Genomic DNA, 22490 nt, shown 5'->3' with positions numbered 1-22490 from the left:
TACAGGAAACCAACATCTAAAAATACCATCCTGAGGGCTGACTCATGTCATGTATCACACCTTAAAAAGGGTATTCCTAAAGGTCAGTACCTAAGACTGCGTAGAAACTGTTCAAATTTAGAAACCTACAAATTAGAAGCTGAAGAACTGACTAACAGACTTATAAAAAGAGGGTACAACAAATTTAAACTCCACAACATCAATAAAGAAGTTGAAAAATTAAATAGAACCACTCTGTTTAAGAAGAAGACCATTAAGACTGATAATGATAATATAGTCTTCTCTACACAGTATAGCACACAATATTACAAAGTGTGTAACATTATCAAGAAGAATCTTGTAATACTAAACAATGACAGTACACTGAAACAGATCATCTCTAAAGGGATCAAATTTGTAGCCAAAAAGGCCCCCTCATTAAATAACCTTACGAGTAAGAAATTTTCAGAAAGACCACAAACTCAGACCAATTGGCTGAGTTTGAACCCTGGCTCTTTCAGATGTGTCCATAAACCCTGTAAGAGTTGTGAGTTTACGGAAAAAAATCACACTTTTACTTCAACCAACACAAAAGAAACATACACCATTAGACAAAGAATAGATTGCACTTCGCAATATGTCATCTACTTGATTACATGTCGATATTGTTCTCAACAATACACAGGAATCACTACACGACCATTAAAAGATCGAATAAGAGAGCACTTACTGTCCCTAACAGAAAAAGACCCCAAAACCAAAAAATTCCAAAAGCCACTGACCCACACATTTACATCTACATTTACATATATACATTTCCTTTTGAAATTATTGATTCTCACCTTATTGAGACTACATTTCAGCAACTCTAGAAGACAACTTTGTCTTAGACTTTACACAACTTCCCTAATTACATACACATATATATACATTTTTCTAGTTTAGTATTAGTTTTAGCCTCATTTATTACTCTGAATTAAATTTTTAGTCACATCCTCCAGACCCCGCTTAGGCCCATCTCCAAGACTGCCATACTTAGGATGATTAGTATTAAAATGTCATCCATTAGGACAACAATATCATTTAAGACAGTAGTGCATACTTTTTTTCATCCTAGGCAGCCGTATAGAGATCCACATTGAGCTATACCCTAGTCCCCTCTGGATAGAGATTAGCATATCATTCTTCTCACATAATCACTCACATACCCTTTAAAGGGGTTCGGGAACAACATATCATTTTCCCATCTTTTCAGCTTTTCCATTATTAATATTATGTTATCTTATCCTTCACACAGTTCATTCATATTTATGTTCACATTTTTCTTTTACCTTTATTTAGTTTATTCACTTTTATCCTCATGTCCCTCTCCCTAGTGTTTCCTGTACACCCAGTTTCTCTATATCTCATTCATTAAACTATGTGCTATTGAAGTTAGTGCTATTACCTACCTGCCCCTCTCTTTTTTCTTCTTCTTTAGAGGTAGGAGCCTGATACATACTACTGGACATTTAGCCAACACGCACAATGCAATGCACTACCTTAGGGAATTCCCTGGGTTAGAGATTGTTAAAAACCTTATCAAATGTACAGAATTCACATATATACATAAACCATTCGGTTTAGTCATACACACTGCCTCTAGTTGCCTTCTTTACTGGGTGTAACGTAACCGTTTTAAAATGTATCGAGTCCAATAGGATATTGACATCCCCTTAGGATTGTGCCCTTGGTTTATTTTCCGGCAACTAGCAGGTTTTTGTATATTTATATATATGTTATTTCTTTTTCCTTTTTGTTTTTCCTCTCATCTGACCTATTTACTCTCCTCTGTTTATTTATTCTTTCTGGCTATTCTCAGCTATTTTCTCCTTCAGACACATTCTCTGCTTTTATGACCCCCCTCTCACCCCCCTTCCTCCCTTTCATTTGTTGTATGTGATGTGTATCTATATCAGAATGATCAGTATTGCTTCAGACCTGAGGAAGAGAGGAAAACTCTCGAAAGCTTGTCTTTTAAATATTATGTTAGTCCAATAAAAAAGGTATCACTGCATACTGCAATACTTTGTTTTTTGAGCATCTATCTACTGGACTAACACGGCTACTCCAATCTTCACTGTTATTTCAGGATATATAGTACTCTATATTATATTTTTACATATTTTTTTATACCAATTGTTCATATGTTTTATATGTTTTATTTTTAAATGTGAATATCATTTATTTACATGTTACCCACTTTATTTAAACATAAGAGAGTTGTCCACAGTGAACTTAGAATTAGGATGTGCCCCTTCTAAACAGCAGTGATCTTAAAACACACTGATTATATATAAAGTAGGATCACACTGCTGTTTGGAAATGTTGCACCCATTGGCCATCTTTCCAAGCCACCCTAGGATTGGTGGCTTCAAGGTTTAAAAGCTGTCTTGGCCGAAAACTAATTAGCCTCCGAAGAAGCGCATCTACGCATGCGCGAAACGCGTCAGGCGTTCCTCACTGTGACCCTATGAACTTTGCTTTACTTTGACTTGTTTTGGATCACCACAATAAACAAGTTTTTTCCAGCAACTAACTTTGAGTCAACAGATCTCTTTTCTTTGTGAACTTTATATATATATATATATAGGCTTACCATTATTTTTAGAGGTGAAACTGGGACCACATGGTGCGGTGCCAGTGGGGGTGTGGTCAGGAGCGTGGTCAAGGGGGCGTGGCAATTACCGGTCCTTTTAACGTAGTAGCTTTTATGTGTGTAATGTTTCGTGGATACTCTACCCTTCCTCAGTCAAACAAGTGAATCACACAGTTTAAATAGACCATAACACCACCCCCTAGTGAAAAAGGCACCATTACGTTGTCATGGCAAATAAATCATTAATCTAAATCGCAGATTCTAAATAATTCTAAGCATCAAGCATAATTATCACTTTCATAATTATCAATTTCACAATTTAATATCTGCAGTGTAATATGTGTTTTATGTGTCTAATTAAGGAACAGAGCCAAATACTGATAAGGCATAAATACAACATTGAATGAAAGTAAAAAAGAAACACGTACCTGCTAAAGCTGTTTAAGAGGCTACTCTATACCATAATGCAGGAAGATTATAACCAAAATGCTATCCTGCATGAAGTAAAGCAAGATCCAGGCCAAAAATCCTGCCTGTCTGTACTTCCTAGTCATACTTATATGATTCCCCTAAAGGTGTATTACCGGTGATGTCACCAGGGGTCGGGGGGGGGGGGGGTGTTAAATTCTTGAAAAATAAACCAAGTATTACTAAAAAATAAAAAAAAAACCTATGCTGCTCACTCAGCCTGTATTACTAAATGTAAACTTTGAAGGACACGAACGTTAAGCTAAGAAGGGCTGTATGTAACAAAGTACCAGCATAGAACTATGCTGGAGAGCCACAGTCCAGTCATTTTGAATAATGTGTCTGGGTTTCAGGTGGTCAGAAACCCTGACACATGATTTGAAACCTGGAGGTGGCAACCCTACTGGGACAGAATGAACAACTGGGTGGGACACTGGGACAGCGCCTCCAAACCGGGACAATCCCAGTAAAAGTGGGACTTCTGGTAAGCCTATATATATATATATATATATATATATATATATATATATATATATATATATATAGGAAAACATCAATCAGGGGATCTGCACACACAATAAACTTCCAATTTCCGGGGGGCTCTGGGTAGGAAAAGTAAACAAATGAAATAAACAGGTCCTGCACTCTCCGCTTCTTTAATTGAACTGTGGCGTTTCGGGGTAGTTAGCCCCTTCCTCAGACAGATAACAAATATAGTGCAACTTACTCCCCTTAAATACCCTCCACAATGTACTGTGAATGCTAAACACCTGGGGCGCAATCCGATATACGGCGTAGTTTGCCGCGCAAGCGAGGGAACCCGCGTCGCCCGCAGTTTCAGCTCGCAACTCGAGCTATCCAATATACGGCGCCGTCAGATGCTAAGATGCCGTAAGTCGGATAAACCAGCGATGTCCAGAAATCTGCGTAAGTACAAATTTCTGGAGTCGCCAGTGACTTACGGCACCTTAGAAACTGCCAGCGCCTACAAAACCTGACTAGTATGAAATCACCCGCACTGTCTAACACGCCTCCCAAACATAGCCCGACACGTCTAACCCTCTATCCGCTATCCCCCCTCACTATCCTAACAATAAAATATGTATTAACCCCTAAACCGCCGCTCCCGGACTCCGCCGCCACCTAAAAGTTATTAACCCCTAAACCGCCGCTCCCGGACCCCGCCGCCAGCTATATTAAATCTATAACCCCCTAAAGTGAGCCCCTAACACCGCCGCCATCTACCTTACATACCCCCTAAAGTGAGCCCCTACCCCGCCGCCATCTATTTTAAAATTATTAACCCCTAATTTAATCCCCCTACCCTGCCGCCATCTATATTAAATTATTTAACCCCTAATCTAATCCCCCTACACCGCCGCCAGCTATATTAACTATATTAACCCTAATTATATTAGGGTTAATATAGTTAATATAATTATTATATTATATATATTAACTATATTAACCCTAATTATATTAGGGTTAATATAGTTAATATCGTTATTATATTATATATACATTAAGTATAATAACCGTATCTAACTCTAACATCCCTAACTAAACTCTTATTAAAATAAATCTAATATTAATATTATTAATGAAAATATTCCTATTTAAATCTAAATACTTACCTATAAAATAAACCCTAAGATAGCTACAATGTAATTAATAATTACATTGTAGCTATTTTAGGGTTTATATTTATTTTACAGGTAACTTGTTATTTATTTTAACTAGGTACAATAGCTATTAAATAGTTAATAACTATTTAATAGCTACCTAGTTAAAATAATTACCAATTTACCTGTAAAATAAATCCTAACCTAAATTACAAATACACCTACACTATCAATAAATTAAATAAACTACAAATATCTAAACTAAAATACAATTAATTAAACTAAACTAAATTACAAAAAAACAAAACACTAAATTACAAAAAATAAAAAAAAGATTACAAGATTTTTAAGCTAATTACACCTATTCTAAGCCCCCTAATAAAATAATAAAGCCCCCCAAAATAAAAAATTCCCTACCCTATTCTAAATTATAAAATACCCAGCTCTGTACCAGCCCTTAAAAGGGCTTTTTGCGGGGTATTTACCCCAAGTTAACAGCTCTTTTGCCTGTAAAAAAAAGAACACAACACCCCCCCCCCAACATTACAACCCACCACCCACATACCCCTATTCTAAACCCACCCAAACCCCCCTTAAATAAACCTAACACTACCCCCCTGAAGATCTCCCTACCTTGTCTTCACCCAACCGGGCCGAACTCCTCATCCGGTCCGGGAGATGTCTTTATCCAAGCGGCAAAGAAGAAGTCTTCATCCCGGCGATGTCTTTATCCAAGCGGCAGCAAAGTCTTCTTCCATCCGGCGGCATCTTCCATCAAGTGGCATCATCAATCTTCTTTCTTCGCTCCTCCGACGCGGAGCATCCATCCCAGCCGACGACTGAACGACGAATGAGGTACCTTTAAATGATGTCATCCAAGATGGCGTCCGTCAAATCCTATCAGCCAATCGGAATTCGACGGACGCCATCTTGGATGACGTCATTTAAAGGAACCTCATTCGCCGGGAAGTCGTCGTGCCGGATGGATGCTCCGCGGCGGAGGAGCGAAGAAAGAAGATTGAAGATGCCGCTTTGCTTGAAGACATCACCGGATGGAAGAAGACTCTCTGCCGCTTGCTTGAAGACATCGCTTGATGGAAGAAGACTTCACTGCAGCTTGCTTGAAGACATGAAGAGTTCTGCCCGGCGGGGTGAATACAAGGTAGGGAGATCTTCAGGGGGGTAGTGTTAGGTTTATTTAAGGGGGGTTTGGGTTAGATTAGGGGTATTTGGGTGGTGGGTTGTAATGTTGGGGGGTGGTATTGTGTTTTTTTTTTCAGGCAAAAGAGCAGTTTTCTTTGGGGCATGCCCCGCAAAAGGCCCTTTTAAGGGCTGGTAAGTTAAAAGAGCTAACTTTTTTAATTTAGAATAGGGCAGGGAATTTTTTTTATTTTGGGGGGCTTTATTATTTTATTAGGGGGCTTAGAATAGGTGTAATTAGCTTAAAAATCTTGTAATCTTTTTTTTATTTTTTGTAATTTAGTGTTTGTTTTTTTGTGTAATTTAGTTTAGATTATTTAATTGTATTTTTAGATAGATATTTGTAGTTTATTTAATTTATTGATAGTGTAGGTGTATTTGTAACTTAGGTTAGGATTTATTTTACAGGTAATTGGGTAATTATTTTAACTAGGTAGCTATTAAATAGTTAATAACTATTTAATAGCTATTATACCTAGTTAAAATAATTAACAATTTACCTGTAAAATAAATATAAACCCTAACATAGCTACAATGTAATTATTAATTATATTGTAGCTATCTTAGGGTTTATTTTATAGGTAAGTATTTAGATTTAAAATTTGAATATTTTAGTTTATAATATGAATTAGATTTATTTAATAAGAATTTAGTTAGGGGTGTTAGGGTTAGATAGAGTTAATATAGTTAATATAAATACTATAGTAACTATATTAACTATATTAACCCTAATATAATTAGGGTTAATATAGTTAATATATATAATGTAATAACTATATTAACTATAAAATATTTAGGGTTAATATAGATAATATAGCTGGCGGCGGGGTAGGTAGATTAAATTAGGGGTTAATAATTTTAATATAGATGGCGGCGGTGTAAGGGGCTTACATTAGGGGTTAACACTATTAATATAGGTGGCGGCGGTGTAGGGAGGGCAGGTTATAGGGCAAAAGAGCTGTTTACTTTGGGGCAAAGCCCCGCAAAAGGCCCTTTTAAGGGCTGGTAATAGAGCTTATTACTTTAGGGATATTAGATTAGGGGTTAATAATATTAATATAGCTGGCGGCGGTATAGGGGGATTAGATTAGGGGTTAATAATTTTTATATATGTGGCGGCAGTGTAAGGGGTCAGATTAGGGGATAGATAAGGTAGATGGCGGCGGTGTAAGGGGTTCACATTAGGGGATAGATAAGGTAGATGGCGGCGTTTTTAGGGGTTCACATTAGGGGATAGATCAGTTAGATGGTGGCGGTTTTAGGGGCTCACAGTAGGGGGTTAGTTTATGTAGATGGCGGCGGGGTCCGGGGGCGGCGGTTTAGGGGTTAAATACTTTATTAGGGATTGCGGCGGGGGATCGCGGTTGACAGGTAGATAGACATTGCGCATGCGTTAGGTGTTAGGTTTAATTTAGCAGGTAGTTTAGGGAGTTACGGGGCTCCAATAGTCAGCGTAAGGCTTCTTACGGCTGCTTTTTGTAGCGAGGTGAAAATGGAGTAAGATTTCTCCATTTTCGCCACGTACGTCCTTACACTGTATATTGGATACCAAACTGTGCTGGTTTGGTATACCTGCCTATGGCCCAAAAAACTACGGGCGACGGCAGAAATATACGGGCGTAACTTCTAGGTTACGCCGTATATAGGATACCAAACCAGCGCAAATATTGGCGTCGCCTGCTTTTGCGGGCGACGATTTTTATCGGATCGGGCCCTTGCAGCTTCTCATCTGCACAACTGAGCATGCTCAGAGATAACTACGGTGGCTGCATTGGGACAAACAACTAAAAGCAAAGTTAAAAATGGAAAATGCCTGAAATTACAATGTAACAATGTTCATATAAACACATTTGTACCTCTCAAGTTTAAGTGACATACTGGACTAATATATTTTGTTCACTACATAGTTATATTCTGAATATAGGACATGAGTGTTAAAGGATTTGGGGCATTCAATATTTGTTAATGAATAATGTACCTGTAAATAAGCTATCTTAACCCCTTAAGGGCCAATGACGGAATTATTCTGTCATGAAACAATTGAGCAAACTCAAGCTGTGTCCTTAAAGGGCCATAATACCCAAATATTTAAACACTTGAAAGTGATGCAGTATAGCTGTAAAAAGCTGACTAGAAAATATCACCTGGACATCTCTATGTAAAAAAGAAAGATATTTTACCTCAAAACTTTCTCAGTAGCCACATCCCATTGTAAAGGACTATAAGCAACAAATCAGTATGTCTGTCCCGAGACAGCGGAAGAAGCGAGCTTACGTGCACTCTCATCTTATTTCCCTATTCAGCTTAAAGAAGTTTACAATGAAATCTCATGAGAGTTAAGTCAAATCTCATGAGATCACAGTAAAAGAGTTCATTACCTCAGCACTGTTGATGCTGATTGGCTGCTGTTCATTTCTTCATTTTTTATTTTTTTTTACCTGCAGCTGGGCTGCAGCTGAGTATAACTTTTTACACAGAACTTACTCTGCTGAGCTGAGGAAATTGTGAGGTAAAATATCTTCCTTTTTTACATAGAGATGCTCAGGTGATATTTTCCTGTCAGCTTTTTACAGTTATACTGCATCAGTTTCAAGTGATTTAGCATATGAGTATTATGTCCCTTTAAGGGGTTAAACTAATTAAAGTAAGAACAGGTATTGGAAATCTTTGTAAATAGAAATAGAAATGTGTTCTAAATACAGAATTACTCTTCTTTTAACTTCCATGTTTGTTTGTTTTTGTTTTATAAACCAAATTCCACTGGAAAAAAAAAAAAAGATATTTATACTACTGCTGCAAACTACTGTTGTACAGACACTAGAGATCTTCGTCCACTCTTGTTAGGACAAACATTAATCATCAAGCTTACATGGCAGATATATTTCCACATTTGTACTTGTTATCAATGCTTATAAGGAGATACTATTCCCATTGCTAGATAAGCACTTCATCAGCACATGTCATGAAGAAGGTTTTTGTCAGGTACTGTGAAGTTCAAATAAAGTCAGTTTTTTTAATGTAATGCACTATTTAACATTAAAGGGATATGAAACCCAATAAAAGTACTCTTGCAAATGGATAACATTCTTGAAAAACTGCTGCCATATAGTGCTCAAGAAATATGCACATTCCTGAGCTTATGTCCCTGATGTTCAACAAAAGATACCAAAGAACAAAGACAATTTGATAATATAAGTAAATTAGAAAGTTGTTTAAAATTTCATGCTTTATCTGAATCATAAAAAAAAACATTTTAGGTTTCCCTTTAACACTCAACTGTACACAGTTCACAAGATAAATAGCACTTCTGCGTTTGTTGCTCTAGAGCAGAGCTTTCCAAACTTTTCATGTTGGTGACACACTTTTAAGACCTACATCATTTTGCGACACGGTAATTAATTCAGTTGTACTAGCAAAAAGGAGGTTAAACTAACTTGTTTTAAAATATACGCATAGACACATACATAAATGATATAATAATAATATGTATTTACAAGTAACAGTAAGTATGTGCAAGAATTAAAAAAATGTTTAATAACACCAATAGCTACTTACTATTTTAATGGGATTTATGAGGTTGATGGGATGAACACAATTTCTGAATATTTGGTGGAATATTAGATAAAGACGCATTTCATCATCAAGCATTTTTAAGCTTCCACTTCCTATCCATATATCAAGAGCAGGAGCAGCAATGCACTACTAGGAGCTAGCTGCAAAAAAAACCCCTCTGACTTCAGCTCAGCGTTTAAGCTGCCACCCTCAGAGCTCTGTGAGCCCTACTGACTACTGCCCACGCTGCAAACACACTGCTGTCCCACTGACTGACTACACATGCAGTCACAAGCCAATTAAGGAGACTACACGGGCAGTCAGGAGCCAATGTGCCGCCAAAGCCGCCAATGGGAATAGTTTCAGTTCCCACTGAGCTGAGTCAATAGGTTAAGATGATCTGTGACCCACTAGGTATCAATCACGTGTCAACCATGTAATATGCATAGCAGGCAGGCGGAAAGTCAGAAACCAAAAAAAAAAAAAAAAAAATTAAATGTAAAAAAAATTGTGCTGAAGCAGGGACACACCTACACACTGCTGCCGACACACTAGTGTGTCCCGACACACAGTTTGGAAAGCACTGCTCTAGAGGGTTGAATATATTAGTTTTTTCACTTGTTCCCAATGTGCACTGCATAGTGTTATATAATAAACATGTAATGTATTGCATTATGTTTATATGGCTTAATTTCCTAAAGGTTTCCCTAATCTTGTATTAGTCCTCAAACTCAGTACTCAGCCTAAAAAGAAAGAAAGGAAGAGATGGGATTGTCCTGATAAAAAAAATTGTTACCATGAGCTGTGAAATCAATGCTGCAGGTAACCAGCTAAGCAACTTGGATTTTGCACCCTAAATGCTTTATTTTAGATCACAGTCATTTGTGTTCTCCATGTTCTTGATATCACTGCCTATTTGACATCTTCCTTACCAATATTACTGATTAAGGGGACAGTCTACTCCAGAATTTGTATTATTTAAAAAGATAGATATTTCCTTTATTACCCACTCCCCAGTTTTGCATTATCAATGTGGTTATATTAATATACTTTTTACCTCTGTGATTACCTTGTATCTTAAGCCTTTGCAGACTGTCCCTTATTTCAGTTCTTTTGACTGACCTGCATTTTAGCCAATCAGTGCCCTCTTATAAGTAACTCCACAGGTTTGAACACAATGTTATCTATATGGCACAAATGAACTAACACCCTCTAGCTGTGAAAAACTGTCAAATGCATTCAGATAAGAGGCGGCCTTCAGGGGCTTAGAAATTAGCATATGAGCCTGTCTAGGTTTAGGTATTATTCAACTAAGAATACCAACAAAACAAAGCAAATTTGATGATAAATGTAAATTGGTAAGTTGTTTAAAATTACATGCCCTATCTGAATCATGAACGTTTAATTTTGACTCTACTGTCCATTTAATTATAAATAAGTAAGCATTGTATCAGACCCTTTTGGTAATCCACAAGTGATATTATCCCCTTCTTTGAATGGAATACATTTATTAAAGGGACCCTCAAGTTAAAATAAACTTTTATGATTCAGATAGAACATGCCATTTTAAGACACTTTACAATTTGCTTCCATTATCAAATTTTGCACAGTCTATATTCAGAGTAGGTGTTAAATCATTGTCTTTTTATTATGCACTTATACTTTGTACTTATGTACTTGTTAATTATGTAATTCTACTGCATTCAGTGGTTCTTTAAAACACACTGCCATCTAAGTAAAAATTCTACCCTACTAATCTTAATTTGTTCAAGTCAGTGCACTTTATTAATTTGTTTGTTGTGTGGGACAATGTCTATCAGTTTAACTACTTATTTTTAAAAAAATTAGACAGATTAGTTGTTGCTGTATTTAACCATCTGAGCTGTTTCACAGTATGTAAGACACATTTTTAATATGAACAATTTTACAGAAAGATTCTGGTAACTACAGCCCTCCTGTGAATTTTACATCAGTAGAGATAAAATAAAAAAAAAATATTTCAAAGGAAAGAATTGAGTCTTACATAAAATCGCACAGAACATAGAGGATCAAAGACAGCACATTTTCTTCTGCATGTCCCCCTAATCTTAATCTATCTACACACATACAAACACACACACGTAATTAAAAGGGCATTTTTAGTAAAAAATACAATTTCCTTTTTACACTAGAATGTACTTGTAAGAAATTCCACAATTAAAAATAGAAAGTGTCATATAAAAAAGAAGCTATAAGTTATTAAGAGCTAGATTACAAGTTGAGCGCTAATTCATTGTGGGCCCGTATACTTACCCCTTTGCTGCGCTAGGTTCTAATGCTGTGTCTCACCCCGAAACCAAAACCTAGGTACTGTGGGGGCTCTATGGTACTGTGGCTTCTATGGAGGTGCCAGGCTGTCTGGAGGGGCGGGAATGGTGGAAGATCTTGGGATCAGATAAGGCTCTGAATGTGTATATACACAGTGTGTTTCACAATAAAGTCTGTTCTTGTTTCACCTGAATACTGGTCTTGACTGGTTATTGGGTGGGCTCTGGCTATAATTACTTTCCAACTATACAGAAGCAGGAACCTTTGGCTGAGCTACCCAGTGGGGGTAGCCGGTATCCATCACATTGGCTGGCAGCGGTGGGATCTGCTGAATCTCTCGGGGGTACCCTGGCTGTTAGCCGATCTGGTATCTATTGTTCTCCAGGAATGGAAGATTGAAAAGGCATACAAGAGGCTGCTAGATCTCATTCAGCAGCATGCCATAGATTCTGCAGGGAGCTATGGTGCAGAAATCAGGTGTATATGGGAATTTTCCTCAGAGGAGTGGCCACCAGGAATGAGCTACCAAGAGCTGCTAGACCTCTATCAGCAGCCTGGCCCTGAGCTTATGGTCTTGTACAAGGGAGCCACCCAAGCAGAAGCGCTGGCAACAGGGCAGAGAGTTGCTGATTTCTGCCCTACACCTGTGACATCTCTGGAGTCCCAGGGAGAGGAGGTAGTCGTCCTCTATTCCCAGACCCAGGGCACAGAGAGAGATAGTGGATTTAATTTACTTTTCCTCTGAGGAGGGACAGACGGGGGAGCCTCCAGCTGAAGAAATGGCAAAAGGGCAGAGCACCGCAGCCTCTGCCCAGCATCTGTAGCAGCTCCAGGAAACAAGGTAGAGGAGGGGCTCTACAACCCATGGGATGGAGGGATGCATCTACCCGGCAGCTGGTCGAGGATTCAAGGGATGGAGACATTGTCTCATCCCCCAAGCAGCAGAGCCAGTTCCAGGGAGAGAAGATAGCAGGTCTCTCTCCCCAGCGGCGGAGCCATTTCCAGGGAGCGGAGGTAGCTGACCTCCCTCCCTCCCTAACAACAGAACCCCTTTTCCGGGAGAGGAGACAGCTTGTCTTTCTCCCCAGCAGCAAAGCCAGTTCCAGGGAGAGTAGATAGCCAGTCTCTCTCCCCAGTAGCAGAGCCGTCCCCAGGGAGCAGAGGTAGCCGACCTCCCTTCACCAGCGACATAACCCCTTCTAGAGAGCGGAGACAGCTGGTCTCCCTCCCCAGCGACAGAGCCATTCCCAGGGAGCGGAGGTAGCCACCCTCCCTCCCCAGCGACAGAACCCCTTCCAGGGAGAGGAGACAGCCGATCTCTCTCCCCAGCAGCAGAGCCAGTTTCAGAGAGAAGATACAGTCGGTCTCTCTCACCAGTGGCAGAACCATCCCCAGGGTGCGGAGGTAGCCGACCTCCAACCCCAGCAACAAAACCCCTTCCAGGGAGAGGAGACAGCCAGTCTTTCTCCCCAGCGGCAGAGCCACTCCAAGGGAGCAGAGGTAGCCGACCTCCCTCCCCAGCAGCAGATCAGTTTCCAGGGAGAGGAGGTAGCTGACCTCTCTCCCCAGCGACAGAACCCCTTCCAAAGACAGGAGACAGCTGGTCTCTCGCCCCAGAAGGGAGTTTGGGGCTGGAATATCCGGCTAACTCAAAGCCATACCAGTGGGGGGGATGTAACAGAAGCCTCTGTTACTTTCGGAGAACACAGGCCAGCCTCCTCCCCACCGACTATGGACTGTGGAACTTGAACTATTCTGTATTTTGGGAGGTGGGTGCCCCAGGAATGTGTGGAGGGCATTTGCCCTGTATTCTGGGTTGCCCCGTTTCCCCGAGTTCCCAGAGACTCTGGGAGATAGAGGATCCTGATGCAGAATTAGCGTTCTGGTGGCTGGGGAGGCAACTAAGGTTGCACATGACATAACCACAGCAGAAGGGCCAGAGCTGAGCCCTGAAAAGGAGACTGATCACTGTCCTCTACCACCACTGGATTACACTAGAGGAGCGGTGGATACTGCAGGGCCAGAGTTTGTACCTGTGGTCCTGGAGGAGGCTGAGGTGGCCCCTGTGTTCACCCAGCAGTGGAGCTGGAAACTGGGCAGGTGGGTTCTAATCTATGCCCTTTCCCCATCCAGGAGGATTTTTCCAGTGGGGGGAGTGAGACCACAGCCTGCAAACCCCAGGAATGCAGGGCAGTCTGCCCCGGTCCCCAAACTTGGGCTGCACCAGCCCCAGCTACCATGCCTTCTCTCCGGCAGCCAATGCCTTTCATGGAAAAGTCAGGAGTCCACTCTGTTAGTGTTGCTTGTGGGTGGACACCTGTTCTGGGACACAAGCTGGAACTCTGTTTTGGGGAACTGAGTTACAAGACTAGGCCTTATGTGGATATCCCTGTGCCCCAGGGTGAATACCAGCAGGAAGCGACAGTGTTGCCACAAACCCATGGTTTATGTGTTTTGGTGTTTTCTGGTGGGAGATATTATAAGTGGTTGGATGACCTCTCCCAGAAACCTACAATTGGAGGGCCACCACCGGACAGCCCCAAGCCAACCAGTTGGGGTCTAGCCGGGTCTGATAGACTAGAAGGGGGAGCACTGTCATGGATACCAGATTGTCAAGGCTACCCCCCATCCCCTACTGCCCAGTTCACTCCCTTTTACAATGAATGTGGCCTTCTCAGGGCTTATGCGATCTCCCAGACTCTTAATATTGCTACTTTATTTTTTGTACCTCCTCAAAAAAGAGCTGATCCCTGACCAGAAAAACCCTTCTTGACTGGCTGGGCTCCAGGAACTGCCGGTCAGCCGCATCACCCCGGACACCCGCCTAACCCCTCTCCGGCTGGCCGGGCTCCTGAGACCGCCGGTCGGCCGCATCACCCTGGACACCCGCTAAACTTTACTCCAGGTCGCTCCAGCGGCTCTTTGCCCCAGAGCTCCTCTATTTTGGGTATTGGTAGCCCCTAGGGAGGACCAGAGGTGGGGTGATTGCCGGAAAGGAGCTCCCTTGGGAACCGGGGGTTTTGGACACCCCCACCTCCATATCTTTCCAGGCTGTAACTCCGGTCCCCAGTAATGGATCATGGAAGTGCCGCTGCTCCCCCGGGATCACCCCGAAACCTCTACCTCAGTACTGTGTGGCTCTATGGGACTGTAGCTTCTATGGAGGCACTGTGCTGTCTGGAGGGGCGGGAATGGCGGGAGATCTTGGGATTAGATAAGGCTCTGAATGTGTATATACGCAATGTGTGTTTCACAATAAAGTCTGTTCTTGTTAAACCTGAATACTGGTCTTGTCTGGTTATTTGGGTGGGCTCTGGCTATAATCACTTTCCAGCTATACAGCTGCAGACTCCAGGGAGGAAGCAGGACCCTTTGGCGGAGCTACCCAGTCGGGGTGGCCGGTATCCGTCACACACACCATTTCCCAGATACACATAGAGCAATATGAACAAAGCAAAGACAAAAAAGTCAACTAACTCACATAAAAATATATGTGATACAAAAATACTACACAACAAATACATATATAAAAAAGATTTTTACTCATTTAAAACAAAATACATACTGAAACACTTTTTTTAACTTATTCAGTAAAATACCCTCCCAAACCCTATTTAGTTTACACCTCTTGATCTGGTATAAAGTCATAATATCAGCAACAAAGCTGGAATAATGTCAGCCAAGACAGATAAATATATAAATTATTCATTGTGTTGATTTAACAATGATATCTATATCATATAGGCACTAGTATTTTTCTTACATTTGGGCATTTACATTTTGTTTTAAAACTACCTTAATTTGGTTCCAGCAATGTTCATTTTCATCTATTTCCAGATGCAGTATGAAAGCCCCTCTTTAAATCTTTACTTTGCAACTCTTTACAGTTGATTATTTTTTAATGAATCTAATTTAACTTAAACATAAGGCCTAGAACAATGGAAAGGAAGTAGACATTTAGGGACATTTGTTGCCATGGAGTATAAAGAAGGAAATTAAAGGATACAAAATTAAAGGGCTAGTAAATTAAAAATTATAATTTCATGATTCAGATAGAGCATGCCATTTTGAATAATTTTCCAATTTACTGCTACTATCTAATTTGCTCTGTTCTTTTGGTATCCTTTGTTGAAATGCTTGCCTAAGTAGGAATAGCAATGCACTACTGGGAGCTAGCTGATGATCGGGGGCAGAACATATATGCCTGTTGTCCTTGGCTCACCAGATGTGTTTAGCTAGCTCCCAGTAGTGCATTGCTGCTCCTTCAACAAAGGATAACAAAAAAGAAGCACATTTTATAATAGACGTAAATTGAAATTATATTTAAAATGTCTCTTTTTGAATTACAAAATAAAAAAATTGGGTCTCCTATCCCTTTAAGTAATTAAAACAATGGTAAGTGTTTTTGAATTTTATTTTGAGTGAGTGTGATAGGTGATATTTCAGTAAGATGGGAATCCCTTAGGTCATGACAGGTCCTTTAGATGATAGGGTTCTTTGTGCTGGGGTAGTCATATAGGCAATGGTTCCAAGGTTGATGGGGATTCATATAGTAGAGTCTCTTGGGTGATCAGTGATTGTTCTATGGGGGTCCCTAGGATGCAATGAAGCAGTTATGGTAGACAAGGGTTAAGAGCAATTTGGGGCTATAGAATGGGAAGAGTTAATAGTCATAGGGCAGAAATGAAAAGTAGTGGTAAATTATAGTGGGGTTTGACTGAAGTTAGTGTTAAATTATGGTGGTGTGTTTGAAACAGTTAAGAGAAGTTATGGCAGGGGATTCAGAGCCATGAGGAATGATTGCAGTTTGAGCACAGTGGTTCCTCCAAAATGTTGGGAAAAAAATTGGTACCAGTATTATAATGGTGCAGGCAATCAGTTAAAAGTGTAGTAATTACAACATTTTAAAGGGAGCTCTTTTATTCAGGGATGCACAAACAGTGCTCTTTCTCTTCAGAATAGTAAAGGCATTTTTATAAAGCCAAAAAATTGAGGCCCTATTAAAAATTTGCTGTTGTAACTTTTTTGTTGTTGGTATTATTGGGTCTATTTTTGTGGTTCTGTTGAGATGTATTTTTTTTCTCTCAATACAACACTATTTCCACATAATATAAATGTTATTTTGTTTAATACCGTATATTAATACATAATGGTATATATAAGGTAATTTTATTTCTATTTAAAGTATAAAATATTGCAATGTATATATTGTTTTTATGAGTTCAATACAGAAAGAGCAATAAAAATGCTAAATTTCTGTTTGCCTTCTAAGAAACTAACTTTTTTTTCACTTTAGAAAGAAGATTCATAAAAGGTATAAGACAAGGCTTTCTAGATGGTATTAAAATAGTCTCAGTGGGTAATTTGCAAGTATCAACAAAGAGATATACATTAAATTTAATGAGCCTGAATTATTTAAATGTTTAGAGTAAAATCATCCATGAAATATTCAAACCCATCCATAGTCAGTGGTCATTGATTTAAAACTGTTATAATGTATGTAACAGAGCCCACAGTGCCCAAAAATATACCAGCTACAATAAAAAGAATTATCATGAGTTTCTAAAAAGGCTGCACACAATTAAAATGACAAATATCTAGGCAATATATGTATGAACTGGTTACTAAACCAAGGAACAGTTGCATCTAATATATACATGATCTGAATATTATACCAAGTAATGCACATATTCTGCTTGTCTCTTTGGTGTAAGATTATTTGCCTTTATAATTTTATAAACACTGCAGGGCTCGTCAACAAGGGCACAGTAAGCTGTGCAAAGTGTTTGCTTAACCCCTTAATGACCACAGCACTTTTCCATTTTCTGTCCGTTTGGGACCAAGGCTATTTTTACATTTCTGCAGTGTTTGTGTTTAGCTGTAATTTTCCTCTTACTCATTTACTGTACCCACACATATTATATACCGTTTTTCTCGCCACTAAATGGACTTTCTAAAGATACCATTATTTTCATCATATCTTATAATTTACTATAAAAAAAATTATAAAATATGAGGAAAAAATGGAAAAAAACACACTTTTTCTAACTTTGACCCCCAAAATCTGTTACACATCTACAACCACCAAAAAACACCCATGCTAAATAGTTTCTAAATTTTGTCCTGAGTTTAGAAATACCCAATGTTTACATGTGCTTTGCTTTTTTTTGCAAGTTATAGGGCCATAAATACAAGTAGCACTTTGCTATTTCCAAACCACTTTTTTTTCAAAATTAGCGCTAGTTACATTGGGACACTGATATCTTTCAGGAATCCCTGAATATCCCTTGACATGCAAATATTTTTTTTTAGAAGACATCCCAAAGTATTGATCTAGGCCAATTTTGGTATATTTCATGCCACCATTTCACTACCAAATGCGATCAAATAAAAAAAATTGTTCACTTTTTCACAAATTGTTTCACAAACTTTAGGTTTCTCACTGAAATTATTTACAAACAACTTGTGCAATTATGGCACAAATGGTTGTAAATGCTTCTCTGGGATCCCCTTTGTTCAGAAATTCCAGACATATATGGCTTTGGCATTGCTTTTTGGTATTTAGAAGGCCGCAAAATGCCACTGCGCACCACACATGTATTATGCCCAGCATTGAAGGGGTTAATTAGGAAGCTTGTAGGGAGCTTTTAGGGTTAATTTTAGCTTTAGTATAATGTAGTAGACAACCCAAAGTATTGATCTAGGCCCATTTTGGTATATTTCATGCCACCATTTCACCGCCAAATGCTAACAAATAAAAATAAAGCGTTACATTTTTCACAATTTTAGGTTTCTCACTGAAATTATTTACAAACAGCTTGTGCAATTATGGCGTAAATGGTTGTAAAAGCTTCTCTGGGATCCCCTTTGTTCAGAAATAGCAGACATATATGGCTTTGGCTTTCCTTTTTGGTAATTAGAAGGCAGCTAAATGCCCTTGCGCACCACACGTGTATAATGCCCAGCATTGAAGGGGTTAATTAGGGAGCTTGTAGGGAGCTTGCAGGGTTAATTTTAGCTTTAGTGTAGGTATCAACCTCCCACATGACACATCACACCCCCTGATCCCTCCCAAACAGCTCTCTTCCCTCCCCCACCCCACAATTGTCCCCGCCATCTTAAGTACTGGCAGTAAGTCTGCCAGTACTAAAATAAGAGTTTTTTTGGGATTTAAAAAAAAAAAAAAAAATAATGATAATTCTGCTCTGTAGGATCCCCCCTTAGCCCCCAACCTCCCTGATCCCCCCCAAACAGCTCTCTAACCCCCCTCTCTGCCTTATTATGCGCCATATTGGGTACTGGCAGCTTTGCACGTGCACGCGCACGCGCGCGCGCACTCGATCTTGCACCCTTCCCCACCGATGGCCGTCCACCCGCCTCCCTGGGTAAGCTCCCACCCACCAACGAACATGGCCATTGATGGCCGATGCAGAGAGGGCCACAGGGTGGCTCTCTCTTCATCGGTGGGCTAAAAAATGTTATAGCAGGATGCCTCAATATCGAGGCATCACTGCTATAACATGAAAGCAGTTGGAAGTGATCAGGATCGCTTCCACTGCTTTCAAAGACCAACGACGTACGGGGTACGTCCTTGGTCATTAACTGCATTTTTTTGCAGGATGTACCCCATACCTCGTTGGTCGTTAAGGGGTTAAAGGGACACTGAACCCAAAAATTTTCATTTGTGATTCAGATAGAGCATGCAATTTTAAGCAACTTTCTAATTTACTCCTATTATCAAATGTTCCTTATCCTCTTGGTATCTTTATTTGAAATGCAAGAATGTAAGTTTAGATGCCGGCCCATTTTTGGTGAACAACCTGGGTTGTTCTTGCTGATTGGTGGATAAATTCATCCACCAATAAAAAAAATGCTGTCCACAGTTCTGAACCAAAAAAAAAGCTTAGATGCCTTCTTTTTCAAATAAATATAACAAGAGAATGAAGAAAAATTGATAATAGGAGTAAATTAGAAAGTTGCTTAAAATTGCATGCTCTATCTGAATCACGAAAGAAAAAATTTGGGTTCAGTGTCCCTTTAAATGATTTGAAGATATAGTTCAGCCATTGTTTGAGTTCAAATGAAATGTGCATTCTTTGTTAAACAATCATTATAAAATACCTATAACTTACTGGCCACATTACATTTTTTGCCAAGGTTATAATTAAATTGTATTCATCAGTCTTTATATACGTTTGCAGAGATCTTTGTTTTTTATCGCAATCTATTGTTTGATAATTATCTGCACATTAAAGGCACATGAAACACAATTTTTTTCTTTCATGATTTAGGTAGAACATGCAATGTTAAACAACTTTCCAGTTTTTTTCTATTATCAAATTTGCTTCATTGTCTTGGTTTAATTTGTTGAAGAAGCAGCAATGCACTACTGTTTTTTAACTGAACACATGAGTGAGCCAATGACAATCGGTATATACAGTATATGCAGCCACCAATCAGCAGCTAGATCCTAGGTTCTTTGTTGCTCCTGAGCTTTCCTAGGTAAACCTTTCAGCAAAGGATAACAAGAGAAAGAAGCAAATTAAATAATATAAGTAAATTGGAAAGTTGTTTCAAATTGTATACTCTGTCTAAATCCTCAATGTCCAATTATGACTTTAACGTCTCTTTAATGTCTGCAGTAGAACTCGTTTGTATGTCAATGCAATCACAACCAGACATGTTCATTGTTTATTGGCAGCATTTTTTTCCATTGTTGTTTTTAGACATACAAACAAATGCATATTAGTAACAAAAATACTGATATTCATTTTGTCATCTCAACAAATGAACAAACTAATTTAAAGAAACTTAATACATACTAACGTTAGTATACATTTGTTTCCTTTAAAGGCTCAATAAACACAAATTGTAAACTACATGATTAGTAATATGTTGCCCGTATTTATCACTTTGCTAGGTGTGCAACGCTGCCTTGGCTGTCAATCTTTCCGGTCAGAGACGTCTGGGTGGATTGAAAAATGCCACTATATATTTTTATATGGCATATAGTTTAAGAAGCTGCTGTCTGATGAAAATTAGTTTTTCAGAATATTCGTCTACTGTACTATTCGGTAATTGTTTTGTTTAAAACTAAACAAATACTGAATATTTAGAGAACATTTTAAAAAAAATTGTGTGAAAAAGTTCACCTGTAACCTTATAATTACCTTCTAGTGCACTGGAGAGCCACACTAATCTCGACCCTGCCCTGCAGAGCCCTGGGCTCCTTTAATGCAGACTCTGCCACACTACAGGGAGTGCAGAATTATTAGGCAAGTTGTATTTTTGAGGATTAATTTTATTATTGAACAACAACCATGTTCTCAATGAACCCAAAAAACTAATTAATATCAAAGCTGAATATTTTTGGAAGTAGTTTTTAGTTTGTTTTTAGTTTTAGCTATTTTAGGGGGATATCTGTGTGTGCAGGTGATTATTACTGTGCATAATTATTAGGCAACTTAACAAAAAACAAATATATACCCATTTCAATTATTTATTTTTACCAGTGAAACTAATATAACATCTCAACATTCACAAATATACATTTCTGACATTCAAAAACTAAACAAAAACAAATCAGTGACCAATATAGCCACCTTTCTTTGCAAGGACACTCAAAAGCCTGCCATCCATGGATTCTGTCAGTGTTTTGATCTGTTCACCATCAACATTGCGTGCAGCAGCAACCACAGCCTCCCAGACACTGTTCAGAGAGGTGTACTGTTTTCCCTCCTTGTAAATCTCACATTTGATGATGGACCACAGGTTCTCAATGGGGTTCAGATCAGGTGAACAAGGAGGCCATGTCATTAGATTTTCTTCTTTTATACCCTTTCTTGCCAGCCACGCTGTGGAGTACTTGGACTCGTGTGATGGAGCATTGTCCTGCATGAAAATCATGTTTTTCTTGAAGGATGCAGACTTCTTCCTGTACCACTGCTTGAAGAAGGTGTCTTCCAGAAACTGGCAGTAGGACTGGGAGTTGAGCTTGACTCCATCCTCAACTCGAAAAGGCCCCACAAGCTCATCTTTGATGATACCAGCCCAAACCAGTACTCCACCTCCACCTTGCTGGCGTCTGAGTCGGACTGGAGCTCTCTGCCCTTTACCAATCCAGCCACGGGCCCATCCATCTGGCCCATCAAGACTCACTCTCATTTCATCAGTCCATAAAACCTTAGAAAAATCAGTCTTGAGATATTTCTTGGCCCAGTCTTGACGTTTCAGCTTGTGTGTCTTGTTCAGTGGTGATCGTCTTTCAGCCTTTCTTACCTTGGCCATGTCTCTGAGTATTGCACACCTTGTGCTTTTGGGCACTCCAGTGATGTTGCAGCTCTGAAATATGGCCAAACTGGTGGCAAGTGGCATCTTGGCAGCTGCACGCTTGACTTTTCTCAGTTCATGGGCAGTTATTTTGCGCCTTGGTTTTTCCACACGCTTCTTGCGACCCTGTTGACTATTTTGAATGAAACGCTTGATTGTTCGATGATCACGCTTCAGAAGCTTTGCAATTTTAAGAGTGCTGCATCCCTCTGCAAGATATCTCACTATTTTTGACTTTTCTGAGCCTGTCAAGTCCTTCTTTTGACCCATTTTGCCAAAGGAAAGGAAGTTGCCTAATAATTATGCACACCTGATATAGGGTGTTGATGTCATTAGACCACACCCCTTCTCATTACAGAGATGCACATCACCTAATATGCTTAATTGGTAGTAGG

Source organism: Bombina bombina, chromosome 5, assembly GCF_027579735.1.
Source record: "Bombina bombina isolate aBomBom1 chromosome 5, aBomBom1.pri, whole genome shotgun sequence".
NCBI lineage: Eukaryota > Metazoa > Chordata > Amphibia > Anura > Bombinatoridae > Bombina > Bombina bombina.
The sequence above is the reverse complement of the archived record's forward strand: the minus strand, read 5'-3'. Positions refer to the sequence as shown.